A 19,913-nucleotide genomic window follows, 5' to 3' on the forward strand; every position below is an offset into this window, starting at 1 on the left:
TTGTCCATGTCTCCACCTTTGTCCCGCCTTTGTTCTGCCTCCTTGTCCTTAATCCTCATAATCTGTTTCAGGTGTGTCTCGTCTGTTCTTGTATTTAAGTTCCCTTGTGTCACTTCCTTGCATCGGTCATTTGTTTTGTGTTGTTCCAATTGCAAGTCGTATTGTTCTAATTTCTAGTCAGTTGTTCCTTGTTTTCGTTTCCTCTTTTCATGTTGTTGTTTCAAGCACTTTCATTTATTCAGTCGTCATGTTTGCCCTCAAGTTTGTTTGTGATTGTTTTGTTATATTCTTTCGTTAATAAAGTATCTGTGTTATAGCATGTGCGTCCGCCTCCATCAGTCCACCCTTTGCGTCTCCCTGACATCCTGTTGCTTTCTTGTAAACAAGTTGCTTTAATGTCATCTCAACACGGTGCTTCAGTTTTGTAGCTTTGTAAATAACAGGCTTTCCATGATCATACATACAAGATAAACTATTTAGTTAGTTATCATTTGTTATTATTGAAAACAATTTATTTGACATTGATATGAAGCACCAAAGCTTCTCCAGACCTTCCAATGACAAGGGTATGTATTTTGGGCTTTCCTGTTTTTGAAATACCAGAAACACCTCTGGTACAAAGGTTATATGGCTAATGGTGGTCCAGCAGAAACTAGTTTTTTTTTTTGGTTTGTTAGTTTCAGTTAATTTTGTAAAGTAGCTTTGGTTGAATTTCAGTGTATGTGTTAAATATTTTTAAATAAATCATGTTATTTATATTATTAAAAAGGTGCTATAAGTATATTATTGGAGTTCTAACACTTTCCACAAATCACTTGATGGGAATAAGTGAGTCAAGTCCCAGCAGCCCTGACAAGATGGGCTAATTCCCACCATGCCTTAACCTTTCCCAAAGAAACGGCATTCATAATTGCATTGGTTTCACTTCCTTGTATGATATTTTCACTTTTTTTCCAGATGAGATTCTCCCCAGTAACATCTTCATGAAGAACAGAGCAGACTAAAATCAAGGGTATTAATAGGGAATGTCCCCCTTTGCTGAAATAATAGCTTCTAAACTAGGCTTTAAACTAGGTGCAATATGTATGTGGATTTGACAGCTTTGAGATACATTAATATTATTGAAGTCATCTGCAGATGTTGGATGATTAGATCTGGGTCACAAACTCAACTCCTACTGCTCCAACAACATCATACCTCTGCTCCCAAGTCCAAAGGTAAGGGAATTAACACTCTTCTACCTGATGCACTGAGCACAGAGGTTGGTGTATTGTAGTGAGTAACACTGCTGTTTCTATGCAAAAGTGCATGATTCATTTCCTCCTCTGGTAATCAAATATTCACACTAGCAGGCGACAAAGCAATAAGCATCCAGTCATTTCCTATGGAAGAATGTGATGCAAGCGACAAATCAAGTTGAGATTTTCTCAGCTTTATGCATATTAGTTATGACGCAGTTAAGCAACCATCTAAATGATTGGCTGCAAGAAATTCTTTGAACCAAATGTAGACACAGGGTTTGAGGTTCTGCCACTCTCTGAAGCGCCAACATCCTGAGACAATAGAAGCGGCCTCAACACACCCACATGAGACAAACTTGGGAAGACGTAAGTGAATTGTCGCGCACAGTAAGAGTCCTTGGGCAAAACAAAACATTAAGCTATGCACATGTAATGTGATTAAACGTATAAGTTGTGTTGAATAAGCTCAAATGTCATTAATGTAAATGTGGCCTATGACTGACATGTGGTTGTTCCAGTGTTCAATAATGCAACTTTACAGATTATTCAAGCTCTAGCTGTATACTATGATGGCCCTGAAGGGTAATTTTTTTTTGTGTGTACTTACAGAGTTGCAGAAATAACATTACTACTACACTCTATATATTAAGTGTAACTTAATGCCATTTAAATTGCATGTTAGTAATGATTTAGTACAAATTACTGGTTCCAAAATAGTACACTTGAAGTACTCTCTGACTCTCTGACTTTGAATACCTAGACCCATATTTTCCAAGAAGAAAATTTCCACCGAGCAACTCTGAACACAAGACCACAATATTTTGGCTCATCAATGTCTATCAAAATCTATTTTTAGTAAAAGAACATGTTATAATACACATTCAAAAATGATAATTTACAGGGAATTTAGTAAAATAGTGGAGGGACAAGGTGCAAACATATCTGCTTTTCTTTTTAACTAGATGGCTTTAACTAGATGTTGAAACATGACAGTAAAGATTTTATGGCCATCAGCTGTACTCACAGAGGTGTGGTCAGGTGGTGATGTTGGATGATTAACACAAACCACATCTTCAATCATCCCAAAAGGACTGAATCCACTTCATAGTGTACAGTTTTATTGCTCCACAGCACAAATTTGAGGGAAAAATTGTAGAGTATTTCCATTTATTTATTTTATTTGGAGTAATTATAGCACTATATTCCACACTGCATATGTACAGTGTCAGCAATGTCAAGCAAAATAAATGTGGAGTTCTCAGGCCTTGACACTTGTTATGTTTTTCCATCCAGAGTCAATAACTAGAAAATCTGAAATTAGCCTTCTCTGACTTATCCCATTTATCCTCATCAGATCTATGAGCTGCAATATCAGAACAGCATGAGCTTACTGTAGCCATTGAATTTGCAGATTGCTTGAATCTTCAGTGTAGAGAAATCAAGTAAGTGTAATGAAGTAAGTGTGGTCTGTTCTGTGATGGGCTTTTTGTTCTTCAACCAAAGCAGTGTAACTGCAGTGGATTAAATGAACCCTGAAACCATGTTTCTATTAGTTTGTGGAAGACTAGGGCTGCAAGAGGACGTGGTGGAGCAATGATTATGTTTAAGCCAATTCTTGGGGGAAAAGGTTCAATATTTTTCCTATTTATTTTACTTTGTTTAAACCCAGCAGCTACAGCAGGTTTTTTATTTATATACATACTTTTTTTTATAAAGAATTGGCCAGTAAAAAGTCCAAAAATTATTTACTCTGACAGATACTGGGTGCTTTTCCTTGATGGGCTATGCTCAGTGAGGGTATTAATGTATTTAAAAATTGCTGTGTCTTACCCATTCAAACCAGCACAAAACACACACCATCTCACATTTATAATAAATAGGGCAAAATGTGTAGAAACAATGTAGTTTTATATTCATTAATAATAACAGTTAGGGAGTGAATTATTTAATTTTTTATACTTAATTTTTCCAGTGAACAAGCGCTGCTAATTTAAGGCATGTAAATGAATAAATAATGCATTGTACTCCTTATAGTTCTGTTGTCAGGGATCACGAGGAGGACGCACTTGCTAAAACACAGTGAGTTTAATTTAAAAAAGATATAACAAAACAAAGACAGGCAAAAGTAGAAACAACCTGACTAGGAATTTAAACTAAACGACAGGACTTGGAATGGAAAGAAACAGCACGACATGACTAGGACCAAGAAATACACAAAACGACAAGACTAGGAAACAAAAACAACCTGACTTAGAAATGGGAGAGAAACAACACGACATGACTAGGAACAAACAAAGGAGAAACAACACAACTGGGAAACTAAACGAAACGACATGACTTGACTTGACTTGGACAGAGCAAAACAAAGTTGAAATGTTCGACAGGACGAAGTGATACAAGGGGACTTAAATACTTAACACACACGAGACACACCTGAGACAGATAATGAGGACAGCGGACAAATGAGACACAGACGAGGAGGCGGAACAAAGGCGGTACTAGGGTAACAACAAACAGAGCCATGTGCTGAGAGCGAGCACATGGCCGGGGAAACAGACATGACAGGACGAAGACGTGACATCTGTTAGTTTGTATACTTCCCCATGTTTCCACACAGTAATGTAAAATGTGTATGGTCCTATGAGAAAATGTACAGAAATCAATTGATTTTTTTTTTCTCCATACTGTAGGCCCGTTTGGAATTCGACCTGTAATATGACGTTGTTCAGTGTGCTAACAAAAATAGTACAGAAACTGCACAGGTGAGAGTAATAAATCTATTTTTCCCTCCTAGACTTGATTTCAGAGCAGCGTTTGATGCTATTGACAATTTCATTTCTATTGCTATTCATTCTTGCCATTGAGACTTCAGAGATTTAATTATAATGGTTTAATTCTTATTTGACTCCCCAATATGTAACCTTGGGTGGACATTCCATGCCTTTTAATCTTTGCAATTCAAGCGTCCCCAGGGCTCAGTATTGGACTCTATCCTACTACTTTTGTATGCTTCCTATTTCTTTTCATTGTTTTGTTAATGACAACTTCTTCCCAGAATTAGGTGCCCTTAGAGCTCTGAGGCAGGTTAGAGATTATTAGAGAAGCAAGAGTCTTGCAATGAAATCCAAGAAGAGATTTTATGTTTACTTTTTAGTTTTGCCACTTCTGATGTTTGATGTTGTGTAAGGAATCCTGGATTTAAAAAAAGCCTGGGTCCATGATTGTGGAATTAACTCTTGGAAGTTCTGCATCTTTTTTTGTAACGAAACGTAAAAATACTTCTTATTCTTTTTATTGTATTCTATTTGTTCTTATTAGTACTTCTTTTTGTATGAGATTTTCATCAAATGTGTTTTAATGTATTATTATTTTAAATTAATTTTTAGGTTCTAAGAAAAATCTTGAGTGGACAGTCATGAAGTCTGCCATATAAGGTATATGCATAATAATAATTAATTAATTGCCTGTAACTACTTATCCAGTTCAGGGTCGCGGTTGTTCTGGAGCCTACCCCTGAATCACTTGGCACAAGTCAGGAACACATCCTGGAAGGGGTGCCAGTCCTTCACAGGCCAACACACACACACCTATGGATGCTTTTTAGCAGCCAATCTACCTACCAATGTGTTTTGGACCGTGGGAGGAAACCAGAGCACCAGGAGGAAACCCACGTGGCCACAGGGAGAACACACCAAACTCCTCACAGTCACTCCTCCAGGTCCCTGGAGCTTTGTGACTGCGACACTACCTGCTGCACCACCTTGTCGCCCAATAATAATAATAATCACTATTCCACAATAATTGACAGATTTTTACCTCAAATCTACAACCAGATGATACTTCTTTGATCATTTAGTATGCCAAATATCTCACTCTGACCAACACAAAACAATTTTTGTACAAAATAAAGTTTGTAAAACAAAGCTAGAGGAAAGTATATACTTTTGTCCCCAGTAACAAAATACAATGGTTCAGAGTTATAGCATAGTAAATGCTTAAACCAGGTACTGGTAGCTTTGGCACTGTGTGCAGGTGCCAAGTCCTGTTGAAAAATGAAATCTGCATCTCCATAAATGTGGTCAGCAGCAGGAAGCCTAAAGTGCTCTAAAACTTCCTCGTAGATGGCTGCATTGACCTTGGACCTCAGAAAGTGCAGTGTACAAACACCAGCCGATGACATGGCACCCCAAACCATCACTGACTGTGGAAACTTTACAATGGACCTCAAGCAACGTGGATTTTGTGCCTCTCCTCTCTTCCTCCAGACTCTGGGACCTTGATTTCCAAAGGAAATGCAAAATTTACTTATTTTATCCCACTATGCTATCTCACTTCTGTGGTCAGGCCAGGACCACAGCTTGTAGGTGGATCATTCACAGCACTCCAGTGACACTGATGTGGTGATGGTGTGTTAGTGTGTTGTGCTGGTATGAGTGGATCAGACATAGCAGTGCTGCATGTGTTTTAGTATTCACCCAATGTCCACTCTATTCAATATACCTACCCTGAAGGTCCACCTCATACATACAAAGTCAGAGACAGCAGCTCATCTGCTGCAGCACAGATGTGAGTCATACTCTAGCCCTTCCACAGTTTTCAATGGAATGAACCCATGCGACTGTGCTGGATGTACAATATTGGCTGGTGGATTTAATCCAGCAGTGGAACAGAAGTGTACAAGCACATCACACACAAATCAAATCAAGTTTATTTTTTATAGCAATTTTTACAAGTGATGTTGTCACAAAGCAGCTTCACAGAATTCCAGTAAGACAAAGTTTTTAAAATGTAAAGAATGCTCCAAGCATCAAAACATACATTGTCCTAAAGTCAGTGATCTGCTGGAGGATATAGTCTCCCCACTGCGGCTCCAATTCTCTATCTTTCTCCTTCTCCTGACATTTGGCAGGCTGGAATCAAGGTAAGCTAGTGTGGATAAAACGTGCCTTGCTTATATAGTCAGTTTTTGTGTGACTCAGTTGTTTTATCCCAGAGATTCCTTCTGACATATTCTACCCTATAGGACAGCCTTGTACATCACACATGACCTGTACATTGCAGCATTGAAATCCTTTTTTTTACAAGTCTTACATTACAGACAAAATCTATCAAGAACTGGATGGATTAAATTTAGTATTGTCTATATGGCGTACATGGAGTCTTTGCAAATTCTGAGGCAGATGAGTGTGGAGAGCCAGAGGAAAAACAACATACCAGTTTATTACACTTCCACAAGGCAATGAACTCCTAAGTCCACGATCTTTTTCAGGAAGAGAAAGCTTAATGACCAAAAGCTAATTTCCAAAAGCTGTTTAGCTAAGCTAAATATGTAAGCATTATGTATATACAGTACATGAAGTTACTTAGGTATTCATGAGCAAGATCATGCAAGGCTTTATTTGTCAATCATATAATTTTATAACCCATTACACATTTTACAGCAAACCACTACAAAACAATTTGTAGTGTTCTGAATTAGCTGTTTACTTAGGTGCTTATTGAATATCCTGACATTAATGCATTACATTAGCCAAGCCTAAAGGTAATTTGTATACATTTTTCTGCCTAAGGAAGCATAAGGCATTTACTAGCCTGGTTTATATTTAATTTAGTATTTTATAGCTTAAGTACACCAGTGCTGCTCTTTCTTAATATGATCAGTCATTCAGACTTTTCCTCTTTGGAGGTTTGTTATCACACACAAACATACTAAAACTCTATATCTGTGTATGCATGTAATGACTCTGGCTTTTTAACAATAACCAATCAACTGAATCACAAAACCAACATATCCAAAACAAATCAATATAATGCAGAGACTTTGAGAATTCGTGTCCTCCTACGGTCCATTTCGAGGGTCTGGTTTTATTTGATGTGCACCTGTATCCTCAGAAAATCCATGACTCAGTATTTTTAGTGCAGTTGAAAAGCTGCAGTGGTCCATGTAAAAAGCAGTGTGTACTTGAATAGCTGAAACTCTCCAAGTGTGAAAATGGCAAAAAAAAAAAAGCAAATTGAGATTTTATCATCATAACTAACTAAAGGAGAAATCAAATTTCCGAACACTTCCTTCTTTTCCTTGAGGTTCCAGAGCAAATAAGGGGTACATTTTAAATACACTCTCTTTTTGCACAACGGCTATATTACTTTTTGTGTTTGGAGCAGCTGTATATATGAACAGGTACCTTAATGAATGTGTTAATCTTGTGGCATAATGTCTAAATAAAATTTAGCAATAGATAGATAGATAGATAGATAGATAGGTATAATTTTTGAGGGACACAAATGCAGGTGTTTCCAATTTTGCAGGGGACATGTCCCCCTCAATCTCCCCTTATAAAAGATTATATGTCAGGAATCACGGGGTGGACTGACGGAGGCAGACACACTTGCTAAAACACAATGACTTTAATATAACAAAACAAAGAAACAACACAACATGAATAGGAAACCAAAACGAAACGACTAGGAAACAAAACGACTTGACACGGAGAAGGAAGGAAACAACACGACATGACTAGGAAATAGGAAGAAACAACACGACATGACTGGGAAACTAAACGAAACGACTTGACTCGGAAGGTAACAACACAAAACGACTTGACTGGGAAAGAGCAAAAAAAAACAAATGACCAATAACAGGAAGTAACACACAGGAACTTAAATACTACATACAAACGAGACACACCTGAGACAGATAACGAGGACAGCAGACAAGGAGGCGGAACAAAGGCGGGACATGGGCGGAGACAAGGACAACAACAGACAGAGCCATGTGCAGAGAGAGCACATGGCGGGGAAAACAGGCATGACAGGACGAGGGCGTGACATTATATGTCAACACAAAGTAATATCCTTCAGACAGACATGTTTTACATAATTCTTAACCAAATAACACACATAATATGTGGCTACCTTGGTTCTACATTAGTTAGAAGACAGTTTCAATCAAGGTTGAGTCTGTGTGTCTCTCTGTATTCTGTATTTGAGAAGAGTTGCATGATCCTCCAAGATCCTGTATCGTAAACTGGGCCTGTAGTGTCAGTTTTATGACTCTCTGACAGACCTTCAGGCACCAATTTGGGGCCAGTTCTAGCTGAAAAGCTTATCTCAGATTCCAATCTTGGCTTGTGTGGCTTGGAGATGTCTTTGAAAACCAGCTAAAGTCTGGGTATTAAAATCAAATCTCAGAAAGTCAAATTTCTTATTAGAAATTATTACACATTCATATCACACTAAAATTCGAAGGCAAAATTAGCATTCTTAATAGGTTTTCATTCATTGGGACACACCCTGGAAAGGGCACCGAGCATTACAAGTGGTATACACTAAGCTGTTACAAGTCAGCTGTTACAAGGTTAAAACTGACCCATCTTACTCTACATATAAACTCTTTCAGCAATTTCTCTTGCGAGTAGGTTTCACTGGCATCAAAACCAGCACACTCAAGCGGACAAACAGCTTTTTCTCCAGAACTGTCAGGCACATGAACTGCACTGGACACACAGTGTACAACAAACCAATGCATATTTGCACATAGCAGTGTTACGTGCTAGAGAGGCACTGTTTTTTTCTCTCTCTCTCTCTCTCTAGCTTGTTGTCTGTTCAGCCAATGGGGGAGTGGTGGGACTTCTTGAATATAATGTCCACCACGTGGAACACAAGGAGGGGGAACAAGCAAAGGGAGAATTCTGCTTTTGTGAGAGTTAGTTGTTGGTTATGGTTTGAGGTTGTTGTTGCTAGCTTAGGTTTACAGAGGTTGCTGCAATTTTATTTGATCTCTGCTGCTAGCTTCACTTTTAGTTATTGTTACTGTTAAAGTTATTTCATTACATTCTCTAGCTAGTGCTTGAGGCCTAGTTATGCTGTTACCAGCTTAGCTTTAGCCTAGCTTCAATATAGCCATTTTGAAAACTGTTGATTGCTTTGTTAAAAATCTCTACCTCCACTGCTGGTGTGGACAGGCAAGTACAGGCGCCTGTACAATTCCATGTTAGGATCAAACCTGTATATATACACTAAGTAAGGGGTGGGTGCCACATATGTATTTTTGGTGAAGGTTAGTTTTATTTGTTAGGTTAGTTGTTTTTTTGTTTATTTCTTTTCTTTGGCACCTTCCACAGTCCACCCAGTAGTGGTTGGTTGGTTTTAGCATTTTGGGTTGTTTATTGTCTTCTACTTTACACTTTACTTCTATAACTACATTTGCATTTACATGTTGTATATTTTACACCACATCACACTGCTTTATTTTACCCTGGATTTTTTGCTTCAGATAAAAGATGAAACGAGCACTATATTGTATGTTTCCCTCACTTTCACACTGCATCCTCCTTGTTATACCCATCCCTTGATATCCCTAGATGCCATCATACAAAATAGAGGGTGGGATCTAACTGCAGTGACCATTATTTATCATGATACTGTAATATGACTACAAACCCACTGTTTTGAGGTGTCTTTTGCAATGGTACATGTCACTTATATACTGTAAAAGAAAGTTACTGGTTTATGCTCAAGCCCTGCTTGTGTATGCACTCATTCAGTCTCCTTTGGTTCTTTTTATGTGGATCTTTTATATCTGCTCTTTGTCTGTTGTAGATTTGTGATGCAGACAAAAAAAATATCCTGGATCCTTGCGGTTAAATTTAAGAAATGTGCTAGCTTTTAATGTTTTGATGTCTTTGGAATTAAATGTCACAGACATTCAGTAGAGATTTCCAGCCTTTTCTTTTACAAACTGATATATCTCTGGAATCCTCAAATATTTTGTTATGATGCATGATGGAGCGTGAGATACACAAAATCCCTGCAATCATTTTGCTTTTATTTATTTTTAGCAAAGTGGTGAGCCTTGACCGAGTCTTATGGTGCATTTCCATTGCATGGGATCGACTCGACTTGCTTTTAGCTGGTCACTTTTCCACTAGCACAGCTCCCAACGTGAAATGGGCCACAGGGTTTGAAATTGACAACAATGCCAGTAGGGTGTTTTTGTTTTTTGGACTAAACACGGCTCTGCATCCCAGTTCTCACAGAACAGTTGTCCTTGTAGTTTGTTCAGCTTGGCCACTGACCTAAGGAGAGTTGGACCCTCTTTAAAACCCCTTGGGTTATAGTTGCGAGCTGCCATTATGAGTCAGATTAAACCAAATCTGAAAGCTGCTGTAACTTCAGAGAATTTGCAAGCAGCTAGTTTGTGCTGGATTTCTGCATATTGTGGTGACTGACAGGTCTCTCTGGACAGATGGAAGGGACTGCAGGGACTAAAAAATGTACCTGATTCCAGAGACCAGGTACCATAATTGTCAACTAGAAAAGCAAAATGACAGAGTCGAGTAGTGTATGTTCCATACAGTGGAACAGCACCATTCCTACATAAAAGACAGACATTACATAAAGGACTTTTTTTTCTCTAGGATGATGCTTTTATAACCAAGCATGCTAGCATCATCTTTTTCAAGTAATCATTGCAGGTCTTAGAACAGCTTACTAAACATTTCTGGTTGCAGGAATCAGTTTCAAAATAAGTGCATGTTTACAAAATGGAAGAGAGTTAAACAAATGTTAGTGGCGCAGCAGGTAGTGTTGCTGTCACACAGCTCTGAGAAATTTGGTGTATTCTCCCCATGTCTGTGGGTGCTCCAGTTTCCTCCCAGGGTCCAAAAACTTGTGTTTGCAGGTGGATTGACTACTCAGAAGTGTCAATAGGTGTAAGTTTGTGTTGCCCTGCGAAGGTCTGGCACACCCTCCAGGATGTGTTCCCGCCTTGAGCCTAGTGATTCCAGGTAGGCTCCGGACCTACAGTGACCATAAATTGGATAAGTGGTTACTGATACAATGAATGAATGAAGTTCATTACCAGTATGTATCTTGGTTTTGAAAGGTTTTGATTTAAAAACAGGTGAAAACCTGGTTTGTCCATATTCATTATAAAGTTTTATGGATTGTTTAGAAAACATTTGAAATATTCTACTAATGTAATAATAGAAAACATTCTTACCAGAGCTACCAATGTTCAGAGATTCCGAATCTCTGGCATTGCTCTCAAATGAGCTTCCCCCTGGCCTTTCTGAATGAGAGGTTAATTTTATACACTGTTATCAGCATTTTGGGAGTGTTTCTTGTTATATCAAATTACATACTCCGAACATATGGTACTATACAGGATTTATGATAATGTTACATTGATCACATTAAAACTTAGGTAATTGTGGCTCCATAGTTACAGCAATTTGTGAATATGAATATAAGTGTAGCGGAGATGAACAGATTATTAATTGTAATAAAAGATATTATACTTTTTGGGGACTTAATATGCCAAAGTTACCTTATTATGCTGAAAAACTTCTCTTAGCTCAGAGAAGCCAGATGGGAATTTCAGATAACACAGAGCAGGCTTGTAACCACTCTCCAAGTACTTTCTTTTATGACCCCAGGACCCACAGGGTCAAGAAAAGAATCCTTTAGAGAGACACTCTTGGGGGATCATGGAACTCTCCTCAAAAGCAGAATGCAGAGATACACTCCTGAGGATCAGTTTAACCTTAATTAAACCTTAATTCCCATTGGATTAAAACAATTTGAAGTTACATATGGGCAAAACTGTTTGAAATTAATTCCATTTGGACAATCAAAATGGGTGGGATTATTTACATGTGTTTAAAGTCATTTTTGTTTTATAATTAATTATATATATATATATATATATATATATATATATATATAAATTTAGATAGAACCAAGGTAGCCACATACTGTGTGTGTAGTTGGTTAATAATTATGTAAAACACAGTTGTCTTAATGATATTACTTTGTGTTAACATGTTAACATATAATCTTTTATATTGCAAAGTATGATTCAGAAGTCTGAGATTCATTCAACAAAGGATGGGCTTCAAGCCTTTGTCTTGTCAAAGGGCATACATTGTTTGTGATGTCACTACTCAGGAGCAAGAGAGGCTCCAATCTTATCCAATCGGTATTAAAGGCGGGTCTTCTAAACTCTGGTTAAAAACCAGTGGCGCCAAATGACACGCTCTTCTTCCTTCTCTTCTGCTTCTTCTGCCCTGCTTCTTCTCCTGCCTTCTCTACTCTTCGCTTTTTCTCTTTTAGCCTTTTCCAAGGTTTTGAAATTACTCTACAAGCACCTCTGCAGGCATCAGACTCATGGTTTCTTAAACAGTCTTGGGCCCCTAAAGCATGGTCCAGATAGAAAACTATAGATTAAGAAAAGCTATAGTTTAACTCTAGCAAAAATTCAAGGCCACACCAAGAGCATGAAGGAAACCTTAGACCTCTGACCCTCAAAAGGACGACAAAGCTTCTGGACCAGCAACGACGAAGACGGCCCCCCGCACCCTCAGAATGACCTTCTGAGATGAGGCCTAGGAGAGACCTGCATGGACGCGTCTCACAAGGCAGCGGATCAGTGATGATGGAGAATACCCACAGAGAACTTCAAAACGCCACCAGCTCCGAGGGAGGAGTCGCTGTTTCTGAAAAGGGGAAGAAAAGGAACGCCCGCGGCTGCAACTACAAGGCCCGCATCTGCAATTCTACAGGAAGTCATGCCAGAAAGCACCGCGCGTCAGTGACATACTCCCAACTATCTCCAGTCCATCTCCATGGATACGTAAGGTCACATGATCTCATTTCTTTCATTGCTCAGGGTTGGTGCTGAATACTTGCTGGGATAAACAATAGCCTTTCCTAGAATTTAGGGTAATTATCATAGAGAAATTCCCTCATATATTAATTTTCCTGTTCCCTCATGTATCGCTGTAATCCATTTCATTATATGAATGTATAATCAATATTCATTATTTGATATTACAATTAATAAACCAGTTGTGTGATAAAACCAATCCTTGGTTATTTGTTTGTGTGTGCACCTTTCTTGTACAGAGTTATTACTTCTAGTTCAGATTCAATTTCAGAGTCAAGAACCTACGGCAGGTCAATGAGCATAATTCATTAATAATAATTAATTCTAGCTAATTCTGCTATATGATATGTAAAGTCATCTAACATAATGACCTACTTGTCCAAGCTAAAATTGGACAGGTAAAGACACTACATATTATTGAATACACTACATATATACACTACATATACACTACATATATTGGCTTCCAAACATGGAGCTTAGTAAAATGAATTAAATAATTAATTATTAATAAAATAATAATTAATTATCATTGACTCCGCTATGAAGTGCTTATGCCACTGCAACGTGTGCATAACTATATCTACTACATAAGCTGCATGCTGGTTTAACAATATGTCTGAAATCATAAGGTTTGAGGCATCTTGGTTATAAAAGTTGTAAGCTATTATGAACTATTTTTGTCTGGTCAAGGACAAACAAACACTTTCATCCAGCTATAAATCATCCAGCTGCACTCATACTGAATAAAATGTGTTAAATAGCACTAACCTTTATTAAACTACAAGGGAAATTTGTCATTTTGCTGCCTAATTATGCCCAAACTGAGAGCCTTATCATGCTGCCTACATAGCAGTTCTGCCTGAGGCAGTGTGGAGTTAAATACTTTGCCGTAGGACGTGACCAGGTGTACCCCACCAGTCCTGGGATTAATCAGCAACCTTCCAATTTCTAACTCACTCCTCCCATCACTAGGCCCTCTGTGCTTATTAGTGTCTCAATTCACCATGTATACTCTCAAAGGCAACAATAAGAAAAGAATAAAAACTGAGGGGATGTTGGAAATATTATTATAATTATCATATCTAGTTACCAATCACGGATGCCTGTGGTAGTCTTAGACCAACTCAAGCTTTGTTTTCACAGGAAGAAGGTTCTTAGCTTAGGAACAATTAGCTCTTATTACAGGGCTGAGAAAATCAGACGAGTAAAATCCCTCTACTGCAGTGACAAACCCTGTTTTAGTTACCAGTCAATTCTGCTACCATGGTAAGAAACTCCTAATCAATTCCAGTGCCAAAGTGAGAAGTCCTTATTTCAACTACTGCATAGAGAATGTTCCCAGATTAGCTGCAGTTTTTGCTTTCATGAAATTAACTACCTCCTGAATTTAGTGTCTGCTGAATCTACAACAAAAATAAATCAATACTATCCACCTATAGACCCACCTGCTTAGGCGATCTACATGTTTGTTGCACACCAGAGTTTGTAAAGGAGGGTTCACACTTTATATAACGAACTGCACTAACAGAGCAAAACTAAACAGAAGCAAAAAAGAACTTTGCTGTACAGTAGCAACACACAATACATTGGACAGGATGGACGTAGCGCTTAAAGAGTGCAACCTTAAATCTGAGCTTCCAAGAAGAGTGAACAGCAGAACTGAAGAGATTACAGTATTGAGTTCCATTATATTGTCATAATACTAAATTATCTGTCCAAACTGAATTTAGAACGAGGACCAGTGTCTAAATTGCCTAAGAGATGAAGAACCATTTATAATTGGACAAATTCTGATTCAGCAATGATGGAAATGCGATTTATCTAACAGTGATTATTGACACAACGCAATTTAAATCCAACACATGAAGTACTCTCTTCAGGGTTTCCACTGAAATGAGAGTATAACCTGGAGAGTTGAATGAGACAAGTACCATCTTAGTGTCTATACAATAGTTCTGCTTGTACCACACATCTGCACGTTAAATCATCTCCAAGGAGAAAGCAATTCAAAAACATTGATTAATTAGAGAAGGCGCTGTGCTTTGGCAACCTTTATCTTGACATTACAATCACTGGAATGTGGGCAATCTCTCGCTCAGCTTGGCTTCAGCTCTGGCAGAGATAATTACTCCCCATCTTTCTGCAGCTTGCTGATTAATATTTTCTCAGGCGGCTGCTTGGATTCTTTGCCCAAAGGAGCTGAATGCATCTGCTTATGAAATCGCTCAAGTATGTGGCCTGGTACAGCCTTCAAAAAACTGATGATTTCATCTCCTAGCATGAATTCATTGCTGAGAGAATTTGAGCCAGGTCAGCATAGCAAAATATGCACAAAACACCCAGCTTCATAGGTACCTCAAAAGCCATTAATCTTTAAGATTAAGGTAATTATATCAATAAATTCATCAACTTATTCTCGTTCGTAAAGACGAAAAAAGAATATATCATTTACATCTCCAAACATTTTGCTGGTGGTGAGCTTTTCCGAATGGCTCAGTGGTTGAGCATGAATGGGCTTACCTTACAGTATATCACTTATACACAATACAAGGACATGCAACGTTATATGAATAGTCTTCAGGCATCTGCTAATCATTTTTTTCTGAAAAAAACTGTACCGTTTTCGCTACAGTATCAGTCTCCTTTTCATGTGAAGGTTTGATGACATTGAGCAGTTTTATAAATGACAGTTGTACAGATATATGTTGACAAAATTTTGTATCACAGATACCATATTACGCTCATCACAAAATTACACTCCAGAGAACACTCTTTCCTCTTACAACTTCATTTTCACCCATTAAATATAGTGGACATGGTGTATTTTTCAGCAACCATGATGCACATTTTGGTGCCTCGCTAAGCACATTTGTGAGTTGCTCTGGATAAGAGTGTCTGCTAAATGCTCTAAACGTAAATGTCTCTAGCAATAACTTTGGACAATAAATACAATACAATGGCCACTAGTGTCTAGTCAATGTATGTAGAATGGTTATGGTCTTAGACAACAAGTCCCACCACCCAAACCCCCTGTCAATGTTGAGGTCAAATCTGTGTCCTGGCTCCAAAGAACACAAACCAACTCTCAATGTATCATTGTTTTTAGTATTGTGACTTTAAAGACACCTTTCAGTGAGAAACAATGTTTAAATCTTGTTAAGATGCATATGTGGTGTTTTATTAAGGTAGAAGACATATCATGAAAGGACAAAACTAGCCAAAGTAATTTCAGCATTTCAGAAATCGCACTGTTCCAAAGACCTAAAATGCTTGTGAAGCAAGCAGGGGAGATGTACATGAAGATATAGGCAAAATGAACTGAACATTTATAAAATATTTATCTTCATATACTAAATGAAGCTGAATGTGTGGAGTTACCACCAAAATTATTTTGGAAATTAAAACTTATAAATAGGTTATTTTGCTACAAAGAAGTATTTTGTTTATGTATAAGTATCTGTGCAGCTGATTCAAATGGTTACTAATACCAAGAGCATAAATGACTGTAAAATAAAGCATTACAATATTCTTTGGTTTTACAGTGCTTTCAATGTAGCTGTGCCCTATAGATCACTGTTTAATTTATGACCATATTGCCTGCCCTGTTATTTGACTAGAGTTGTAAGGGATCTGGAAACAGGTTCACTTGGGCTGGACTAAATGCACCTGCGCATTGAGACACCACTAGGAGTGCCTCTCTAAATAACAGTGATCTGGATGAGGTTGTAAATCTCGTGTATTTCTGAGCTGTCAAATGCTTATGAGGAGCACATTCATTTGACCATGGTCTGATAATGACAGGGTGATGGAAAGTGCACCTATGGAGGAGGCTATATGTAATGACATCGTCAAATAGAGTGGACTCAGCACTGGGCACTAATGAGCACATATGAACAGACCCCTGATTGTGATTTTCTGTGCAGTAAGAGCTTTACGTTTTCTGGGAAAAAACATTTCTGGTGAGGTCCATGAACCATCTGTAATGTCATGTTCAGAGCCTTTGAGGCCTTGAAATTAGCTGCTTATTGTCCTGAGTCTGGAAATGACTGTTTTGTGTGTGCAGACTTAGGAAGATCATTACAGCAAACAGGTTCTGCAGGAGGAGGACAGACTCCACAGATCAGAAGAATATTATTATGGTTTAAATTAGAGCTAGGCAGTATATTGATATATTAAAATATATCATTATATAAATACGATATGGAGTGAGGCTATATTGTTTATATAGTATATTATATCGTTAAGTTTTTAAGTCATAATCTTGTACAGAGCCTTCTCTCACTACGAGTCTGTGCTCTGCTCAGTTTGTCTGCTTCACTGTGCTCTCAGCCCAGCCCCTACCCGCGTTCTCTCTCTCTCTCTCACACACACACACACACACACAAACAATGAACACAGAGCATGAAGAGGAGTTAAGCTGTACATAGAAGAACAGCGGTTCGGTTATATGGAAATGGTTTGGATTTGATACCAGTCAGATGAGGAGCAGAAATAAATAATCTCTGGGGAATCCTGAAAAAGAGGTATCAAAATGCCCTAGTACTACCAACCTATTCCACCACTTACAAAAGCAGCACAAACTTCTGTACAAAGAAGGTGAAACTTCTGAGGTGCTGCTACTACTGTTCTGAAGCATTCACATCCGAGTACAGATCCCCTAAACCAGTTCAGACAGCATTGCAAGCTTCATTTGCTAATGAAAGAAAAGTACGAAGTGGTGTGGTATTACTAAGGCAGTAGTTTACTACATAGCAAAGGGTATGCTCCCCGTCTCAACAGTAGAGCAAGAGGACTTCAAACGACTGATTAAGACTCTTGACCCACGATACCAATTGCCCAGTCACAATTTCTTTGCATGAGAATTACTGCCTAACATGTACATTTAAGTTTGACAGACCCTTTGACAGATCCTTTCCAAAAACATTTCTAACATTCTAAACATTCTAAAACATTTTAATATTAAAAGTGCGTGCCTGCAGACGAAAAACCCAGTGTTCCCAGAAAAACACTGAAGCCTTTATATTGTTCTTTAGAAGCACTTTATTACAGACACTGTAGGTCTGTAAGTTAATGGAGTCATTTATCATGTACTTCCATCTTAATTTTGATAAATACAAATATTTTTCTGACATTTTGTTAACTTTTTTTTTTCCATACATTTTCACAAAATGTACGATCATGGGGAAACGTTAAGACACCCAGTGAAAACCTTTGTCCTTAATATATTTAAAAATAAACATTGCATTTTCATTTAAAAGATAGAGTGATAAGTTTAAGGTAACACATCAAACTGAATGTTCTGTTTATAAAATGTTCATAAAACAGATTTTTTCACATTATGTTTCACAACATATATTATATCATATAGTATCGCCATACAGCTCAAATATATTGATATATGACTTTTTGTCCATAGTGTCTAGCCCTAGTTTAAATCTTATGAGAACTCTATAGACTGAGATTTCTGATCAGGAATGGATGTTTAGTACAAAACGTTTGTACAAGCATTTAGGTCAAATTACATATTTACATGATTTTCTTTATTACATATGTCAGCTAAACCATTCTATTTTAATGTATAATTTTGTGATCACACATATACTGTTTAGTCAACATTATGACCACACAACACACACACAAAAAAAAAAAATCAGTGCAAAAGAGGAGCACAGAAACCGGCAGTATTTGGGCTTGGTTTGTGATGAGATTCAGTGGGTGCCACATTCCTGTGCTAAAACACAGGTAAGACAATGCACTCCCATGATCAACACATCTTGTCACACACCAACATCAACAAAAACATACACCCCAATACATATACTAATCGCCCAAAGCAAACCAAAAGCAATGATAGACCCTAAATAAACCCAGAAAAACAGAAGAATTGATTTCTGTGTATATTGTATAGTCCTGGCACTTATATGAATATAAACACTGTGTAGGAATATTTAACACTGAAAAAATATTTAAGATGTAAACAATTATCTGTGTTTTGGTTGATATATATTTACAGTATTTCACTTTTACAGAAACTCTAGGTTTACAGTCTTTTACAGTGTTGGTTTGACAGTTTTCAAAATACCCCAAAATATGTGGACTTTTTTTTTGTTGCAGCTATAATTTAATCTTCACAGATTAAAGGTAAAATTTAGTTTTTAGTCATTCATTCAGTTCAGGTGAACAGAGATCAGGTAGGAGAGCCCCTTATCAAAAATTTGCTTAGGCCCAATTCTGTGCCCTTTCTCTGGAGTTACAATTCTCCAGTCCACCCATTTGGGATGGATGAGTTTCAGTGGATTTGTAGATGTCATTTAAACTTTATATATAATGTTAATTACTATGCTAATTATTGTGAATGTGTCATCCTACCAGTCAAAGTTGGCAATAAAACATATGTGAAATTGTAATGTGAAAATTGATACTGAAGACCTTACTGGATTCTTGTTAAAGTTAGAACAGGACTTGGGAAATCTTAGTAAATACTCTTATCTGCCCTAAAAGACTGAATAATAGACACTGGTGTCAATGACATTGCCCAGATTCAATTAGCATCTCATTTCATTTCATGTCATTTCCTAGTCACTTTTATAATCACAGTAGCTACAGTGCATGCAAAGATGCCCAGTCCCCCGCAACTTCCAATAACTCCACCTGGGGGATCCTTCAGTGTTCCCAGGCCATGTCACTCAGTGTCAGCTATGCCTGGTATACCTCCAGTTAGGGTTGCCACATCTGAGTAGTGGAAAACCAGCATGCTCCAGGGTGGGTTGGAAACTAGCCCTAGCTGTCTAGGGAGCAAGTTTTCACTATGTTTTTTTGATCACAGCCTACATAACAATGAATCAAGTAAAACCATTCGTCCAGTACAGCTACTCAGAGCCCATGTATATGTAGGTGCAGGGAAGAGAACACTGATGCAGCAGCAGAATATATGTTTATTTAAAGGTGAATGAAAATGCATTTTCACGAAAACCCGGAACAATAGGCATCCCAAGAAGGAT

This window comes from Hoplias malabaricus, chromosome Y (assembly GCF_029633855.1).
Source record: "Hoplias malabaricus isolate fHopMal1 chromosome Y, fHopMal1.hap1, whole genome shotgun sequence".
Lineage (NCBI taxonomy): Eukaryota > Metazoa > Chordata > Actinopteri > Characiformes > Erythrinidae > Hoplias > Hoplias malabaricus.